Source organism: Juglans microcarpa x Juglans regia, chromosome 5S (genome assembly GCF_004785595.1).
Source record: "Juglans microcarpa x Juglans regia isolate MS1-56 chromosome 5S, Jm3101_v1.0, whole genome shotgun sequence".
NCBI lineage: Eukaryota > Viridiplantae > Streptophyta > Magnoliopsida > Fagales > Juglandaceae > Juglans > Juglans microcarpa x Juglans regia.
In genome coordinates, this window is record NC_054603.1 from 29032032 (window position 1) to 29050954 (window position 18923).

An 18923-nucleotide genomic window follows, 5' to 3' on the forward strand; every position below is an offset into this window, starting at 1 on the left:
TAACTCTATCTAACATTGCTCTTCTCTAATTTAAAAAAAGATAAGACACAACATATATATAGATCTTATAATATTTAAAATTGTTTTTAACCAGAGTTATGGCAATATGTTACATAAACATTGTTATGTTTGACTAGGAAAATTAGCAAGGATCTCTATCCTTTATCAATACATTGACCTAAGATCGAAGTAATTCTTTTATAAAGTATGAGTGTGTATGTGTTTTTCGAAGAAACTAGAAGTGGAAAAGGAAGGTCTGGTTTTGCAAGAAATGAGATTAATTTATTGGGTGTAACTCACATCTTGATCTGCTTTCTGGTTTAATTTATAAATAAAAGGATATTATATTAACTTTATATTAGTTAAAGTATTTTTCCACGTTTTTAAGATATCATGTTATTCAAAATCAAAGCTTAGTAATCATGAGAAAAATATTCATGCAAAATTGTGTGGATTTATATTTCTATATACGTAAGCCAAGTCAAATAACAGGTTTTGAGACGGGTAAGGTTAGGTATAAATTTTTAGGTGTTTAACTCTCGCACAAGTCTTTTATAAAAATAAAAAGGGGCATTTTCTAAAAGAAAAATGATTTTTTGTACTCACTTTTATAGTGGAGCCTATATTTTATAAAAGACCTACGTGAGACTTGTATACTTGAAGTTTATACAAATTAATATGCAGAACCTGATCTCATAATTTATTTGGCATAAATTATGCATGTTTTTGGTTGAAATAATTAATAAAGTGTTTCAAAATCCTTTTTTATACTTTTTTTTTTCTTAAAATAATAAAGAAAAAAAATTAAATTAAATTAAGAAAGAGAAAGCATATATACAAAAGTTAGGGAAAAACTTGTAAAGGACGTGTTTTACACCACCAACCACTCGAACAACCTGCAATGAATAATTTGGTGGCACTTGCTGCTCGGGATAAATTCCAATGCTTAAGTTAGAGAAGTAGTCTCAATATAAAATATCTCAAGAAATTCGAGAAAACATTTGTTATCTTCATGTACCATTTATAGTGACACATGCAGGAGCGTGTCAAAGGAGTCGATAACCATCCGTCCCATGCGTTTATTTCTAATTATACCTTAATAAAGTATGAGGAGATAACAACTCTGATTTATAGGGGTTATCCATCCTAGGATAACTACCTTCATCTTGAGGCATTATCTTCTTGTGAATAGTGTTATTATCTTGTTGATACTATACTCTCATAGGCCCTTAAGCCGCAAGCCTTGTAGGTCAAAGTGGTAGGCTGAGCCTGCTTTCCAGCCGTGGGCTAAGCAGTAAAAGGACCCAAATATTCTCTTCAAAACCATTGAAGAAAGCATAAATAATTGTACGGGCAAGCATGTTCAGTACTAACTCAGGTTATAAACAAAACATATAGAAAGGGACAAATTAATGAGGCAAAAGCGTCAACTTCCAACTAAGAAGCCAAGGAGTCGACATATTCAAAACCGCCATGACTTTCGTCTTCTTTTATCCATTTGTAATGAAGTATACATAGCTTTAAACGGGCACACGTACACAACATGCGCATTCTCTTTCTTTTTCCTAAATAATATATGTAAAAACCACATTCCAAGTCATATGAAAACTAGAGGCTTCCTTGGCTCCGGCCCATAGTACAAAAGGAATTCTTTCAGTCAAATCTGCGTATGTATTTTAGATATTTGATTTGGTCAACTTTGTCTTCAGGCATTGCAATTTACAGTTACGCGCAAATCAGGTATTTTAGCTATAGTACTGTTTGATAGTGATAAAAGTGATTGATCAATCACTTTCATTCTCCTAATTCATATATTCCCTCCGGTTCTAGGTGTGAAATGAGCCATGCCCGTCACCTAGTCCAGTGGGAAGGGATTATCAAAAGTTAAAAAGAAATAAAGCTGAAGGAATTGAAAAGCAAAGAAAATTAAGTTAAAACACATAAAAGATGAAAGTGACATAAAGTTAGTTGAAAATCAACCACTCCAAATGGGCCTAGGAAAAGAATAATGTGGCCACCGAGGATCCTTACTGATTTTTTTTTTTTAAATGTTTAAGGGGTTTAAAAAACATTTTTATAAAAAGCATACTCGGTGAGGATCCTTGGTAGTTGTAACAACTTCACTAGGAAAATAGAGATTTCTCTACACAAAAGTCATCATATTCTTCGGGCTCCAAAGACATCCTCTAGTTGAGGGGAGAAGGTGTCTTCTACAACCTCTATTGTATTGAGAGATACGTTAAGTCATGAAGGATTGTAAAAATCACTAAGCATAGTACATTTGCCCCCCAAAACATCTGTGTATATATACTTTTATGCCCAAACACGTAAAATTTATATATCTCTCATTTATATTTCATACTTATTTACTTTTATGGATGAACACAAGAGCATCACATAATCGTCCAAGCCATTACCGTGCGCAATTCAAACTGTCTAGTTGGGCTCTAGCAAAGGAGAAAAATGCATAACAGTTGGTGCCGTACGTGGGAAGTGATTTATCAAGCTTTGCCAAAAAAAGAAAAAAGAAAAAAAAGAGAGCATATGATGATTTGTCGCACAAGAGCACCTCCAAAGAATATAAGTTTCCCTATCATTCCCCTTTATCATTCATGTAGATTGTAATCTAAAAAAATATGTCTATATGGCGAAGTGGGCTACATAGCATACACTATGCCTATAAAGAGTGCACATCTCCATGCACCCAGAGTATAACCAATGCATGGGAATCCTGCCAGGGAACTTATTGAAGGCAGGCATGTAAGCCCGCCACCTCCCTTGCATGGCGTTGGCCAAGTCCGGCCACCTAACAGGATGGCTAGGCAATGATGATAGAACCTTTCCTACAAACCCTCACCTCCACACAGAACAAGAGTTGGCAATAGGACCCCCGCTAATGAGCCAATTAACCACATTGAGCAGGTTCATCTCGCAGCAGCGTAGGACACCGACAGTCTCAAGTCCCGCTGCTAGAGGCACCATAGACCACCGATGATGGTTTCTATCACTAGCAGTAGGGTCACGTCACATTGAAAGCTGGCTAGTTAGCCACCCACCACACGCACTTGCCCATGGCGGTATAGTGACAACAATAGGCATGGGGGTTCATTGGGAGAGACCCCAAAAATTGGCAATACAAAATTTACTGAACTACTTGAGCCTGCACTTTATTGAAAACAGCCTAACTATCGCGCTTTAGTTTGATTGCAGCTCACACAATAATTTCTATCGCCACTATGGCATTCCCTGAAGGTAGGGGCATGCTCGGAGCCACCATACATAAGCGTAGACCATATAAAGGAAAGCTACTAATGTTCAGTTGCTTTGTGCCTCACCCTACTCACCGATGAGGACAATCCTCTCTCCATGCACAAGTTGGTTGAACATCACCAGTGAGCAAGCACGGGCTTGACTAGCTCGCTACCCTAGTGGATGGCAACAATCCTACCAATCGAGAAGGACACGCCGTGGCAGGCAACGACCCTGCCAACTGATAGGAACTCCCTATAGGGGGCAAGGAGCCCTCAAGGAAAACAGTGGGAAAGCACTAGGCTCGCCCACCGTAGCTCGCCACTCACATGACAAGTAATGAACCCGCCACTTGGTTGCCAACAATGAGCGTTGAACTCACCGCTACGTGGAAGCAAACTTTGCTGCCAACAACAAGCATTGCTTGAGTTGAATAGCCTAGTTGTTTGAACACCCCTTTCCTGTTTAGAAACAATTGGTTCCTCCATGGCCTTACCCCCATGGCCATTATGCTACCCACGAGACCCTTCTTAGATGAGCTCTCGATACTTTTACCCTCTGTATACTTTTACCCTCTGTAGCTGAGGAAAATTCTCGCTGGTGCAATCTCAGAAACCAGAGGAACATTCATTTGATCATCCATTTTAGGTTTAGATTGTTTTAAATCCTCCACCACAAGTGAGCTGCCAAGTGGACTCATATGGGTGTCAACCTCCTTTCTCTATAACTAAAGAAGATGAAGGCAAACCCGTGTATTCTAATATAATATTTTCTGGAACAATTAGGTCAGCTTGTGATACCTCCATAAGCTTCCTCGCCACCCACACGCTAAGCAGAGGAGTTGCGGGCACACTAAGAGCTCTGGTTTCTGCAAACCACAAAAACTGCCTCACCCTGTTAGGAACTTGCCAAGCCAGTTCAACTAGATTCTAGTAGTACCAAATGTCAAAAGACTATGTTTCTCAAACACTGTATATGGTGAGCTTGAAGATCACTCAACCCACAAGTCGGCGACAATAAGCCAATGACAACTTTAGCCCACCATCACGAACAACTTTAGTCCACCAAGCAATGATCGAGAAAATCTCCAACCCATTCATGAAGCTGAGTGTTGGCAATGCACATGTGATCATGGCTAACACTTGCACCTCAACAATGCAGTCGAGTAATGCCTCTTGCCACCACAATGAGAGATGTTAGCAACGGCAACGTGCATGTGATCGAGATTGACACTCTTGACATAACTACCACCAGCAAGGTTACCTCCGGGAATGGGACTCCAAGCTTCATAACTCCTTGCACAGGTTGCCTTTGGGAACGAGTTGATGAGCTCGACAATTACCTGAGATGGACCTAAGAAGTTGACGGGCTCCCTGACCATTAGTGCCAAAACAACAACACTAATGCCAAATCTCCTCAAACGGGCAAAAAAATGCTTTAGCACCAACAAAAATGAAAATGGAAATGCACGCATTCCACGATGTTCACTAAACAATCACACGCGACCATGCTGGGTTGTCATATATTCAGTCACACAAACAAGCATACTAGAAGCCCATCCTTGGAGGCCCTTATCGGGATTTACGTGTCTCCTCGAGGTCCGCCCTCAGAGATCTTCATTGCATCACACAACAACGAAAAACTAATCACAAGTTTCCAGTATTTATCTTTCTATAGCTTTTGTAGATCATCTTTATTATGATTAACTTGAAGATCCTCATAGCCTTCTTCTTGGACAAGTCAAATTTAAGAATTGTGTGCATTTGTTTGGTGTAAAATGAGCCTGGCCTACAAGCCCACTAGGAAGGGATTATTGAAAGCAAGAAAAAGAGATAAAGCATGAGAGAGAAGAAAAAGAGAAAAGCTAAAAGAGGTGGAAAACAAAGGAATTTAAGTCAAACACGTAAAGGTAAAAGACACATAAAGTTAGCAGGATATCAACCACTCCAAAGAGGCCTAAGGAAAAAAGAGATTTCTCTACACACAAAGCCATCATCTACTTTGGGCTCCATAGACATCCTCTGGCTGAGTAGAGAATGGATCTTCTTCAACCTCCATTGTACTGAGAGATATGTGAGGCCATGAGTGACCGTAAAATCACCAAGCTAGTGGACTTCTCACCCCCCAAAACATCCGTGGATGTAGGCTTTTATACCGAACCATGTAAATTTGTGCGTTTCTCTCATCTATTTTTCTTACCTTTTATTTATTATTAACTGTTATATATAGATGAACACAAGAGTACCATATCAACATCCAAGCCACTATCTTAGGTTGTTCATACCATCTTGTTGGGCTCTAGATAAAGGGAAAATGCATCAGCACCCTCTTAAGCAAACTCAAAGTTTGGAAGGCAGCAAAATAATTGGGGATAGGAAGTCATGCCACACATATTTGGACACACTTATAATAACAGTTTGGGTTTCCACCCTCTCCCTCCGACGTCCCATCTCTTCTAAAATAATGTGACTTAATATCTTTTTTTAAATAAAAGAAAAGTTACATAACTAGAACAAAAATACGTTGAATGGATATGTACAGCCAATAATTTCAAGTGTGAAGAACTAAATTCATGTAAGTAATCTCTTCTTGCCTGAGATGTAAATAGTTTAGTTTGCTTGTTATTGGATTTTTTTCTTGTATTAATAGGTCTGGTTAGATTTTGATGTATAAAATTTTAATTGGGATTAGTTTTCTAGAGCTTAGTTTTGAAATTTGTGTACCCAAAAACTCTTTTGACAATGGTATTGTTCTACTAAAAGTGACGATAATGAATAAAGTTGAAGTAATATCATTTTAGTAGGGAAAAAAAGTAATAATTTCTTTGCAAAACGTGCTAATTGAGTCCCAAGATTCTAACATTTGGCATAATAAGAACTATCCTAACGGCTAGTTAATCAACATAAATTAGGGATTAAGATTGAAAAAAAGATGCAAAACAGAGAGAAAATTCTATGATTATGCTTTATTCATAAAAGTCAAGAATTGATTCTGAAACTCACAAGTCGGGCTTAAATAGCTAAACAAATTCTAGATTTTAATAATTTTTCCCAAAAAAGAAAAATTCCAATTACTAGGTAAAATAAAATAAGTAATAAAATCAATATCTTACAAAAAACCTAGCCTAAGCTAGAATAAAAACCATTTCTAAAATTGACAACAAAATATTACCATAAAAGGAAAAAAAATTAACTTTAATTGATGATTTGGAAGTAAAATGGCTGATTTGGGTGTCGAAATGCCTGAAGCTCAAAGCGTGCACCTCGAAAACAACTTTCTGAATTGGAGTAATATGCAAGATCCTGATACCTTTAGCAAAGGTTATGGCCAAATTACTGACGTCTATGCAATATTTCCCCAATCCGAGTAATCTTCATATTTTTCTATCATATTTGTGTTGATCTACCTTTTTAAGATAGTCCAATGCTATCAATGTAGAATTCGTCAGATCATCCGAATCCCCCAGCATCAGATTCTCAACCACGAAAACCAAACAACAAGATATTGAAATTCCTCATCGTACGTCATTTTTTGGCTATCCTATAACTTACTAGCCATGCACAAGTAAAGTCAAAACAAGCCCAAGACATAATAGAAATTATCTTCAATTGTTCAACTAAATTTGATAATCCAATATAAAGAAAGAGACAACATTAAATACTCATAATTAAAAAAAGCACGTACTGTACAAAAGTCCTATACGAAAAGTATTAAATACTATAGAATTCATATGACGTGTTTATCCATCTCCCGAGCAAGTAGATCCAATTCAATAAAGAAAAAAATATATTCATCATCTATTTTCTCATGTTTCTTTTGTAACATCTCGCTCAATTAACTCTTGATTAACCTTTAAGTACTCTAGATTAGAATTTTAATTATAGGTTAATCACTTTCATTAAGGTTGATAGTGAGATTAGTATTAATGTTGGTACTTAGTATTAATGAGCTAAGGATTAGAGAGGCAAGCCCATTAATAATTTTGGTGAGGCTTTTTAGGACCCAAGTACATTAATGGGCCTAGCCCAAGAAAACCTTGAACTAAGCTCTTAGGAAATCAAGGCTAGTTTTGGCCTAAGTATAGGAAGGTATAAGGCATTTGGTGTAGATTGGACCCTTGGCCCTTTTCAAGCCCCTATGGCGCAAAGTCATGTTTTGACTCATTTCACCATTCAAAGACCAAAGGTCCAATACACTATACTATTGGTTTCCTTAAGCCCAATCACACTCAAAGTACCCAAATTAAGTTTTGAAAATGGGCTAAGGCCATTAACCATCATACTTGAGGTTAGTGCACTTTAAGCCATGCTTTGAACCTTAATCATGCTTAGTCTTTTCTTAAACTTTTTAATTTAAATTTTCTTGACTTAATACACCCTTAAACTATAATTAGACCATGTTAATACCCTAGCTAAACCATCCTACATGTCATTAAGAAAAATGACAAAACAATCACAAACCATGCTTCAATTGGTTTTGTGCATTGCCCTTTGTAATGCTTGGATTGTTTTGTCCTTGGGCCCAACATTTTTGTGGTTTATTTTCAAGGGTAATATGGTCCTATACACCTCATAAGACCCTCCCAAACTCAGTTTGAGCCTTGGACGAAATTGGCTGCATCAACCAACTCAAAGAACCAAATTGGGTGCACCTTGGTCTAGTTTGTATAAGAACCATTTAGATTGAATTTGAATTAGCCTCCTACCATGGTTTGCACCACCACCCCAAGCCACCTCCTTCTCCACCCAATCACTAAGAAGTCCCATAACCATCATGAAGGATTTTGACTCATTTTTGTTGCCCAAAAACATCCAAAACCAAATTTATTTTTTGCCACCACAAAACCACCTTCATCCACCTGTTTTTAAAGGTGGTTTGAGGGATCTTCTGCCACCCAAATGATGCCCCACGACCTGGAGTCATCTACAGGACCCTTGCAGCTACTGCGGAGAGGAAATGATGGTGGTTTAGGGCACTATTTCATTCTGCACAAGTGACATAAGCTCATGCAAACAAATCTGGAAATTTTCCAGATTTGAGCACCTCCCACTTCACCCAATCACCAAGCACCCAAGCCAATGTCCCTCACCCCTTGGCCACCTATAAATACTTCCATCCCCTTCTCATTTCACCCACACCACAGCTTCAAGCATCTTCTTGAGTCTTGAGAGCATTTCCCCCCTTTTAGAGATCAAAAGAGTGCAAACCGAGTGAGTTTTGGTGAGTTCTTGAGTGTTCTTGTGTAAGGCAGTCTAGAGAGCTTGGAAGACTATGGAATTTGTAAGTTTTCTTCATTTTGATCTTACCTAGCATGTCAAGTTTTGTTTCCAAGTGTTGGTATGAAATTTGGTTGAGTTTTGAGAAGGTTATGATGATTAATGCAAAACCGTGTCAATTAAAAAATGTTTGAATGATGGAATGTTTTTAATTAGAAATTTAGCTATGACATGTCCTAAGCATGATTTGATATGATCTAACATTATCCTAACATAATTATGGAAGGTTAAATTAGTGATTAGAAGCATGCCATGATAAGTTTTAAATCTATCTTGTTTTGATTATCAAGCATGAATCAATTTTAATCATATTGGTGATTAAGGATTTCTTAACTTTGATTAAGTGTTGGGATGAACTTGATATGCATGCATTCATAGGGATCAATAGTTGAAAATATACATAGGTATCAACTAGGATGCATGCCAGGGGTTGGGACTAATTGAACAAATTCCACTTTGAATTTTGAAAATCCAAGGCTATAGATAGTTTAGAATGCCAAAAATATAAAGTCCATAAAATTTGGTTAAATTCGGAGTTCGTTTGCAATTAGTGAAAATTTATGGCCTAAATGACAATTTTTAAAAGTTTAGGGGTATTTTTGTAAATACTTAATTTTTGAAGCCTTTGATTTTGAACCTATCCATAAGAGTATTAACCCTAACTTAGTATACACACGATTTACGTAGCTACGGCGCTACTTTTGAATTTTCCCGGAAGTTAGTAAGTTGACCTCTAACTTACACCTTGATAAATTATTTATGAATTATTGATAAATATTCATTCACATTTCAATTATCATTTTGAGTATAAAATATCATGTTATACGATACATTGAATTCATACTTACAAGACATGTGATATTTTCACCATTTTTAGTATATTGCATATAAATGTCATTTTTCATGAAACTTGCTAAATATGCACATGTCATGAAACATATTTTCTAAAACATTGCATGACAATCATTTTATCACAACCCCAAAGGTTAGGATGAGGAATTATCTTAGTGAAACTCCTCTATCCACTCTAGAGTGTTTAATAATGGAGTGGTAACCCCCGGGTTGACGAATAATAGTCAAAAGGTTTCGAATGAATTCTTTTTAAAGAATTCCAGAGTGAAATCAACATGTTATGACACCTAACGCTGGTGGGTGTACACGTTATAATTTTTATAATGTTATGTCATTTACCAATACATTGAGAACGAGTCTATAGACAACGTAGTTTCAACGTAAGTTATACTACGATCACTGGCAGGTACTCATAGTACATATGGGGAACTGTGACATTACCACACGTTATGTTATTAATTAAGATAATGATGTAAGTTTATGATGATGAAAGTTTATGATGAAATTTTTATGAAGAAGTTATATCTTTTCAGAAATGATGACGAAATTACTTATTGAGTAAAAACCCATGTCTCCATATTTTTAAAAGATGATTGAGGAATTTGGATGGGAGACACGTATACTGATTTTCTGCATCTCATGCATTGCATATTTATCATTTTTCATGATTGATTTATCTTTGTGTCAATTAGTTGTTTAACTTATTGAGATTTTGAGTAAATCTCCCCCTTTTATGGGACCACTATCATTCCACTCGGAATGATAGAAGTTATGTTAGGAATCGACCAGGATGAGATAGATGGAGCATTAGATTCGCATGATTGAGGAGAAGTCAGATCTGGAGAGGAAGCTGGACTTAATTTTGATGTTCATAGCCCAAGTCCTTTGTGCTTCAGATCGCATGAAGAGAATGATATGACTTTATATATAAGTCTATGCTACTTTAGTATTTCAAACATGATGATTATCTAATGAAGTTTGGATGTTTTAGTTATTCTGGCATATTTTTCACTTTAACATTTTATTTTCGCTGCAATTATTGCATACTGCTAGTTGCATACTAGGATGCATTGCATATTAACTATCATGAACGGGGGTATGTAACCTTGTGTTGCATGTCCTGACGCTTTAAATCTCCATTCCATCTCAAGCAGGGATTGGGGGCGTCACAACTCTCATCATCCTATGATGTGGCATTAGATGATAGGTTCACAAGTGAAATATAATAAATAGTTTTCAATCATCTAAAGCCACATCATAAGATGATGAGAAGTGGGACGATGAGTAGCATTACTCTTCAAAAAAGGGTCTCTATTCCAATTTCATAAATCATGATCATCATTCTGTTTTAAGTGTAAAATACAGTACAAAATGGTAGCACAAAATGGAGTAGCCGATGGGATAATACTAGCTATATGAGTTTGACCTTTTAAGTTGTTATGTATTATCTTCTTGTAGTGTTTACATTATGAAAGGGAATATCAAGAAATGTTAGATTTTTATCTTCAATCGGCTCTTTCTTCCACACTACAATTTTAACTTCTAAATGGCAAGCAAATTACAACCTAGTTCAAGGACTGTTGTCATTTAGTGGCTTTTTAATTTGATGCCCCATCTAGGGCCTAGCACCGACTATGTTGGAGTCAGTGTCCTGGAAATCTGAATCTAACTTTGTTAGAGTTCGAACCTGAACTACAACTGCGACTGCGACTGCGACTCTAACTCCGACTTACACAGAATTTGATCCAACTCTGACTCTTATAAAACGTATCAGACTCAATGTGGAGTCAGATTTGGGCTTTTTTGGGCCACAAATTTGGGCTTTTATCAGATCCGACTCCGATATGTGAAGAAGAAGAAGCAACATCCAGCTTTACATCCCAACAAGCCCAAAAATCGACCAGTCATCTTCAAAATCGATCAGTCCTTATTGAGAGCGTTTGTTTTTTTAATACTTTTTTGGAATTAAGTAGAAAAACATGGTTTTTCTTCTCAGGTTGTAAAATAACAAAATATGAAAATCTCACGTCTAAATTCTAATGGCCTAATTCCTTTCCGATCTCTAATTAATTGATCATATCTCCAACTGGTATAATTCCAACCTTATATTATTGCTTAGAAAACAACAAACTAAGGATATGTTTGGTAACACAATTGTTCTCATATTACTTCATTATTATTCACAAACAGTTCACTACTATTTACAGATGATTTGAGATATGTTTAGCATCCAAACGGAGCCTAAATTTATATGAGGGAAATGTTACCTCATGTCTGAGAGGAGATACATGATGGCGCGAAACTACTAGACGAGGACGATCTGATGGCTAGGGACAGTGGCAGCTGGTGAGTGAATGAGTGAGGGTTTTGGGTGACAGCGAAATGAAATGAAGACTAGAGAGAGAGATGAAATTAAGTGAGACTAGGAGGGTTTCAAGCAAGAGAGGTTAGGGTTAGAAATCTTAACCTAAAATATGTCATTTGGGTTAGGGAAAACGACGCCATTTTCATTGATGGAGTGAGGCACTCAATGGTCACTCGAAATAACACCTTTTATATCACTCAAACAATGCCATTAGGTTGAAATGGGCTGGGGCGTGGTTTCTCTGGTGTAGACTGTGTGGTTATGGTGTTTTTCAAAACCTTTTTTTTTTCCCTAAACCTATTAAAACCCTAAATTTAAACATTGTTTTAAACCTATTTTTTTATTTAAAAAAATACATTTTTCTAATTTATTTAAATACTAAATTTAATTGTTAGTATTGAATCATTGATAATTAACAATTACTAATTTACTAATATTGAGTTATGTGTAGTTTATAACTATTAACAATTGTTCTTGAGAAATGTTTTAGCTACAAAGAGGTTTCACAAAAGTAAACCTACAAACTGACGTGGTGTGATGTAATATGTTAGATTTTAAAACTACTTTTACAATAGAATAGATTTAACGTATCATATTAAGTTACGTTAGTTTGTGAGTTTACTTTTTTGAAATTTTTTTGTGGCTGTAGCACTTCTTATTGTTCTATATATAAAATGACACACCATCAGTTTTCTTGTTACATACTACCATATTAGAATCGAGATAATAGATTGATAGTCTTACAATATATACATTATACATGGTACATCACTCACTATTCATTAGTCAAGTTTTATCTACCTTAACATATGAGTATATATGATCAATATATGAATAATAAATAATTGTATTAAAGTTGGAGTCAAAGGTCAGAGACTCAGAGTCGAAGTCAGAGTCAGATTCGGAGTAGAGTTGATCAGACAGCAAATTCGACTCTTACCTCGACGGTGCGGAGTCATTACCAGAGTTGGATTTTTTTTTTCTTTTTTTTTTTTTTTTTTCGCACAGCCCTAGCCCCATTGGCCATGAGCTTTTTGTTCATCCATGAAGATCAAAAACAACAAGTTGGTTCCAACTTTCTACTCAGAGTCCATCATAAATAAGATAAACGTACGGTCTCTAGTGTACTGATAGCAAAAACATAGCTCGTTTTTGTGGGAAACTGCAATTTGTAAACCAAAATACCGTCCATTTTGATAATGGTTAATTGGATTAATAATGGTTCTTTCCCCTTGTCTATGCTTTGACATTTAGGATAATATCTTACATTTCAATGATGCTAAAAACATAGTTCCTCCATATCAATATCCAAAGCAAGATTCCTATTCTTCTTTATGGAAATCTGTGTATTCACATTTCCCTTTCATTATGGACACAACACTTGGATAATTGGTAAAGATGCTATTAATTTCTTGTTTAAAATTGGGAAATGGAAGGCTCGTTATCTAAAAGAGAGTTTCTTGTTAGTTAACCTAAAGAAAAATGAACAAAAAATGGCCTAATATCCACCTTATCACTCAACAAGACCAATTAAAGGAAGTTGTTTTGAAGTCTAAAGTCCAGATCAAAGACAGAAATGATTTGAGGGACTGGATGCCATCTCCCTATAAAAAAGTTTCTATCAAGTTTGTATAGGAATTAATTAGAAGTCCATCTAATACTTTTCCTCTTTCTGCTTGTATTGGGAAACATATCTTGCCTCCAAAAGTTTCTATTTTTGGATGGAAGCTTTATTATAATGCAATTCTAGTTGTTTTTGCAGTAGAAGGCTATGGAATTTCTATGGTATCCAAGTGTGTTTGTTGCCTTAGCTTTCCAATGGTAGAATCTGCTAATCACTTGTTTGAGAATGAGAGGTTAGCTACTAAAGTTTGGGAACATTTTGCTGCTCTATTTGGTTTCACGTTATTGTTAAGGATCCCCTAGAAGAGATGTGTTTTACAATGATGTCAGCTCTCTAAACGAAAAGATCAAGCTAGCATGCTATCTACTTTGGCCTCAATGATTATTCTATGCGAATTATGGCTCTCAAGGGATAATTTTGTTTTTAAGGCTCTTGTTAGTGAATTGGGCACTTCCCCAAGTAGGTGTAGAAGAATGGAGAAACACTACAGTGTGAAAAGCTATTGTCCAATACTTAGATGGAACAGAGGAATGAGCCAACAAGGTCAAACCTGTTTCAATGATGTGGTGGTGACGACGTTCAGTTAGACCGTTTTGCTCAAGAGTATCGGGACAAGAGAGGCAATGAACAATCCCATAAGATGCAAATACTTGTCGTAAAGTGTGATTGGAAAATTCACCTCCACCATCGCTTTGGAGAATTTTAGGCCGGATGTTAAACTGAGTTTCTAAGAATTTTAGGAAGGTGGAAAAAATAGTAATAACAACAGATTTTTGAACCATCGGAAAATGCCAAACATATCGGGAATATTCATCAACAACGACAAGATAAAACCGATAGCCATTGTATGATAAGAGATGGGCCAAATCCCAAACATCACTACAAAGAGTATGCAAAATGTAGAAGCATATGAATTTTTGGAAGAAAATGGTAATTTAGTAGATTTTCCCAAACTACAATTTTCACAAAAACCAACTGTTTTATTCAATGATGGTAACAAGACAAAAAAGATTGAAGAGTCCGAGAATGAGGATGCCCCAGCCTTGAATGCCACACACGTCCAGAAACTTTAGTTGCCGTCAAACCAATATGTGGGTGCTGAAGAGCCTTTAAACATCACCTTGCTATTTCTCGGATCCTTAACAACAATGCCCAATGGATAAAATAAAAAATAGCAGTGATTATCCCATGTAAACTGAGAAACTGAAAGCAAATTTTTAGTGATCTCAAGAACAATAAGCACATTATCTAATCTAAGATTAGTGGCAAGAACTTTAAGATTACCAATACCAGTAATGGATAGACCATTTCCATTTCCAACCACAACCAAATCCGTTCCAAAGTAAGGGTGAATACCTTCAACATCAACAGTATTTAAAGTCATATGATGATTAGCCCCAGTGTCCAGGTACTATGGTTCATTAACAGTGTCACCCACCTTTAAGGTTGTAAAAGTCTTGTATTGTTCAGCCTCTTCATCGATTGCATAATAGCCCTCAAACTTGTGGTTGGGACCACTGCACTGGAAGCAAGTGATGCAAGCACGACTACCAGTACGAGATCCATCGGTACCATGATCTGAACCACGACCACCACGAGTGAAGGGCGGTGTGCGGCTACCAGTGAATCGTTGGGAACGATTGTCTGTAGAGCAAGAGCCATTGGAACGCTGTTGAGACCCACGAGTACGCCCATTTCAACCTCCACGAGATCCAGTAGAAAAACCACAACGATTTGTATAAAGACAGTGACGAGTCGTAGCTCAAAGTCCTGCAACTTACTGATAACACCTTCAACAGAGGGGAAAATGTTGCAGGCATTGAGAGATGCAACAATGGGGTCAAATTCTAGACCTAAGCCGCAAAGAAGGCACACAATGAAGTCATCATCATCCATGGGCTTCTCGGCACCACGAAGTGAGAGAGCCAACACCTTGGCTTTGTGGAGATAGTGTTCCAACGAAAATCCTTCTTTAGTGAGCGTTTGGAGCTTACCTTTCATCTGCTGAACATGGTCACATGTATGGCTTCCATACAAGGATTCCAAAACATCCCAAGCATCATGGGATGACTCACTATTGATGACCTGAGATAGAGGGGCATCAGATAGAGAGCTATTTGGCTAATTCAAAATTAATTGATTAGTGCGTGGTCAATGAATTGCCGTTGGTTTGGGGTGCACCGTACCATCTTCGTCGATAGTAGGTGCAGGTGGACATGGAACCTCATTTTTGACATAGCCAAGAAGGTCATGGCCACGTAAAACAAGGACAACTTGGACTTTCCACAACAAGTAGTTAGTGGAGAAAAGTTTAATCGAGACCTTAGGGAGGTTAGTCTTGGCAGGACAAAACGAAAGTGAAGCAAATTCTTCCACAGGTGAGATCGAAGAGGTTGAAGAAAATTCCATTGTACCAACCTTAGGGGCGTCTGATACCATGTTGAAGAATGGCTTACCTAACATATGAGGCCCTTGAACTCATTTATAGGAAAGTTTATAGAGGTCAACTACCAACTATACAATTGCAAAACAAGGAAAGTAATAAGTATGAAAATATACAGCTATACAAGAATCATTGAATGAAGAAAACACGGGGAGGAAGTCATGGCAATGACTGAGGAATCTTTTCCAGATATTATGCTTTGTTAGTAGGGAGGATAAAATTTAATATTGATGGTTGATCTCAAAGAAATCTAAGCCCTACTGGCTGTGGAGTGTTTTGAGAGGTGACTGTAAAGACTTTATATTTGGTTTTTCTCTTCACTTAGAAGTGGAAACCAATATGTTTGATGAAGTAATGGCATTAAAGCAAGGGAAACTATATTGTTTTCAGCTTTGGTTTAATGATATCATTCTTTAGTCTGATTTTGTAAATTTGATCCATTAGTTTAATCATAGTCCTTCTCCACCTTGGAAATGCTTGGAGATTTGGGATGACATAATCACTTTTAGCCAATCTTAATCTTTTTCTATGCAACACACCTATAAAGAAGGTAACTCTATTGCTGACCAGGTAACAAAAATTGGTGCTAAAGGTTTGTCCGAAGCTTTCTTTCTAGCTATCTCTCTTTTACCTAGATTAGCATGGAGATAATTCAAATTAGGTCATTTAACTGGATTGCCAGTGTTTAGGCATACATCATAGTTTTTACTCATGTTTTACATTGTAAGGTTTTATTAATATAGTTTACTTTTCAGTGTTGTATTGATAGTTAGCTGGTATAGTTTTTCTCCATTTGTTTTAGGACTTGGTTTGGGATTTTTGTAACCCCCAAGTTCTTATCTTTGTACATAGTATTCTCAGTTGAAACTGAGGGCTATTAATAAATTTGAGGGTATCGTCTCTCTTCCTAAAAAAAGAATTTTTATCCATTTAGTACTAGAAATGTTTACAGAGATGTAATGCGTTAGTTGATAGCCTAGCCAATTATGGTACCATGGGACATAAGGTAAGTTTTTCGTCTCTTCTTCAATTCCGTAAGCATATGATTCATGTTCTGTTCTCTATAGATCATGCAAGTCTTTCTTCTATTCGACACTAATTCTTCTATGTTATTATTCCTTAGTCTCATCGTAATGATTTGTTTTTATAAGATCCTTATATTTTTTTAGGAATCTGGTTTTGGGACTTTTACAAATTTATCTTTATAATACCAAAATTTATATCCTTCTATAAGTTATTTCTATGTTGTAAGTGAAGTTAATTAACAAAATTGGGATACCGTCATTATCTTCTCTTGAGAAAAAAAAAAAGATAAGGTACTTAATCTTCAAATTTAACTATCAAAATTCAAAAAGCTGTAGATCATTTTAAAGAACCTAATTAATTAAGGACCGTAACACTCATGAGATCGACTGCTCGATCTTTATATATTACATCAAACAAAACAAAACAAGAAGAATAACTTAAAATGACAAAGAGATAGCTGTCTGCATGCATGTATATCATTGCACATTAAACAATCTGTAGGATTCACACGATCGATGTGTCTCTGTTTGATTTCATCCTAAAAGTCGAACAGAAAATTTTATGCATGGGATCATAATCCGAAAGGTCGATTTTGAAGTTTTTAAGATAATATTGCTAATATAAATGCATGTATATATGTTAATAACTAATCGACAAAAAAGATGAGATTTTTTAAACTTTTGGCCGAAGAGCTAGCGGCTAGCTAGCTAGCTAGCTAGAACAAGCCACAGACTAGAAAGCAAAAGATTGCTGTTTAGAATTTATAAATACAATCCGGCATTGATATATATTATATCTATCAACATATATGTTTGGACAACAATGGAATTGTCCACCGGCTTCTTACGCGTTGTCACCGGCTTAAAAAAATAGCAATTTCTTCCGGCATATCTTCTTATATTCTTCTTAAAATTAAGAAGATAGAAGATCGAAGAGAAAGAAGAAGAATAATTAAGAAGATTGACGATCATAACATGAGTAGGTCTCAATGCATTATATATACGATCGATGATTTGATCTCGATCATGCAATATTTCCAATATCAATCTTGATCTATTAGATGGTGTAATTAATCTAAGTTTACATGATGATCTGCCATACTAGATATAGTACTCATCTTCATGGGAAAATAAAAAATAAAAAATCTTTCCACCCAAACGTTTTGGAAGCATCAAGTCGATTAAGAGTAATGCTATATATAGTCGTAGAGTGTATAAATATTATACAATTTCTTTAAAAAAGAATGAGGTCTATTATTAAAAAAATTATTATCCATATATTATAATCATGTTGATATAACGGACCGACCGGGCCAACTATGATTCGAGGGATGTCGGTGCCTTCTCTTCCAGGCGGCTCCCATTTATCATGCATCCATATTGTTGATATATTCTTCTAATTATATATTATTTTTTTGAATAGTATTATTCATCATCTTAACTTTTATCATTCTTTTATTATTTTATGATATAACATTAAATGATTAGAAATGATTTATTATATTTTATTTATAAATATATTATTTAATACTATATTATAAAATGATGAGAGTTATAATGATAAATAGATTTTTTTCTATTCTTTTTTACCATCTTTCTTTATTCATATAGCTGGCCAACTACACGCACTCATGTCTCTGAACGTACGTCACAACAACTAGCTTTCACTTAACTCGATTGGTGGCGGTTTTTATGGTAATCATAATGTTGATGTGGCCTAATTACTTTTTTTATTTGAAAAACATGGCCTAATTACTTAAACCTCGCCAAATTGATTTAAACCAAACTTATAATTATCAAACATGCACGTACGTATATATAATTATAAAAGCTAAGGTTAGGTCCACTTTAGGTTATAATTGGCCACATTATTATATTATTATATGTCTACAAATCCCATCAATCGATCGGTCCTTAAATGTATTATAAAAGAGAAATAAATTTTACAAATTTTAAATATACAAAGTATAATTATACGTAAATCTTTATAAAAAAATTAGATCGCATGTTAAATGAAGTGTAAAAAATGTTATTTTTTAATGGCCGGATCCACCTTTTTACAAATGATTTATGCGAAATTTATCTATTT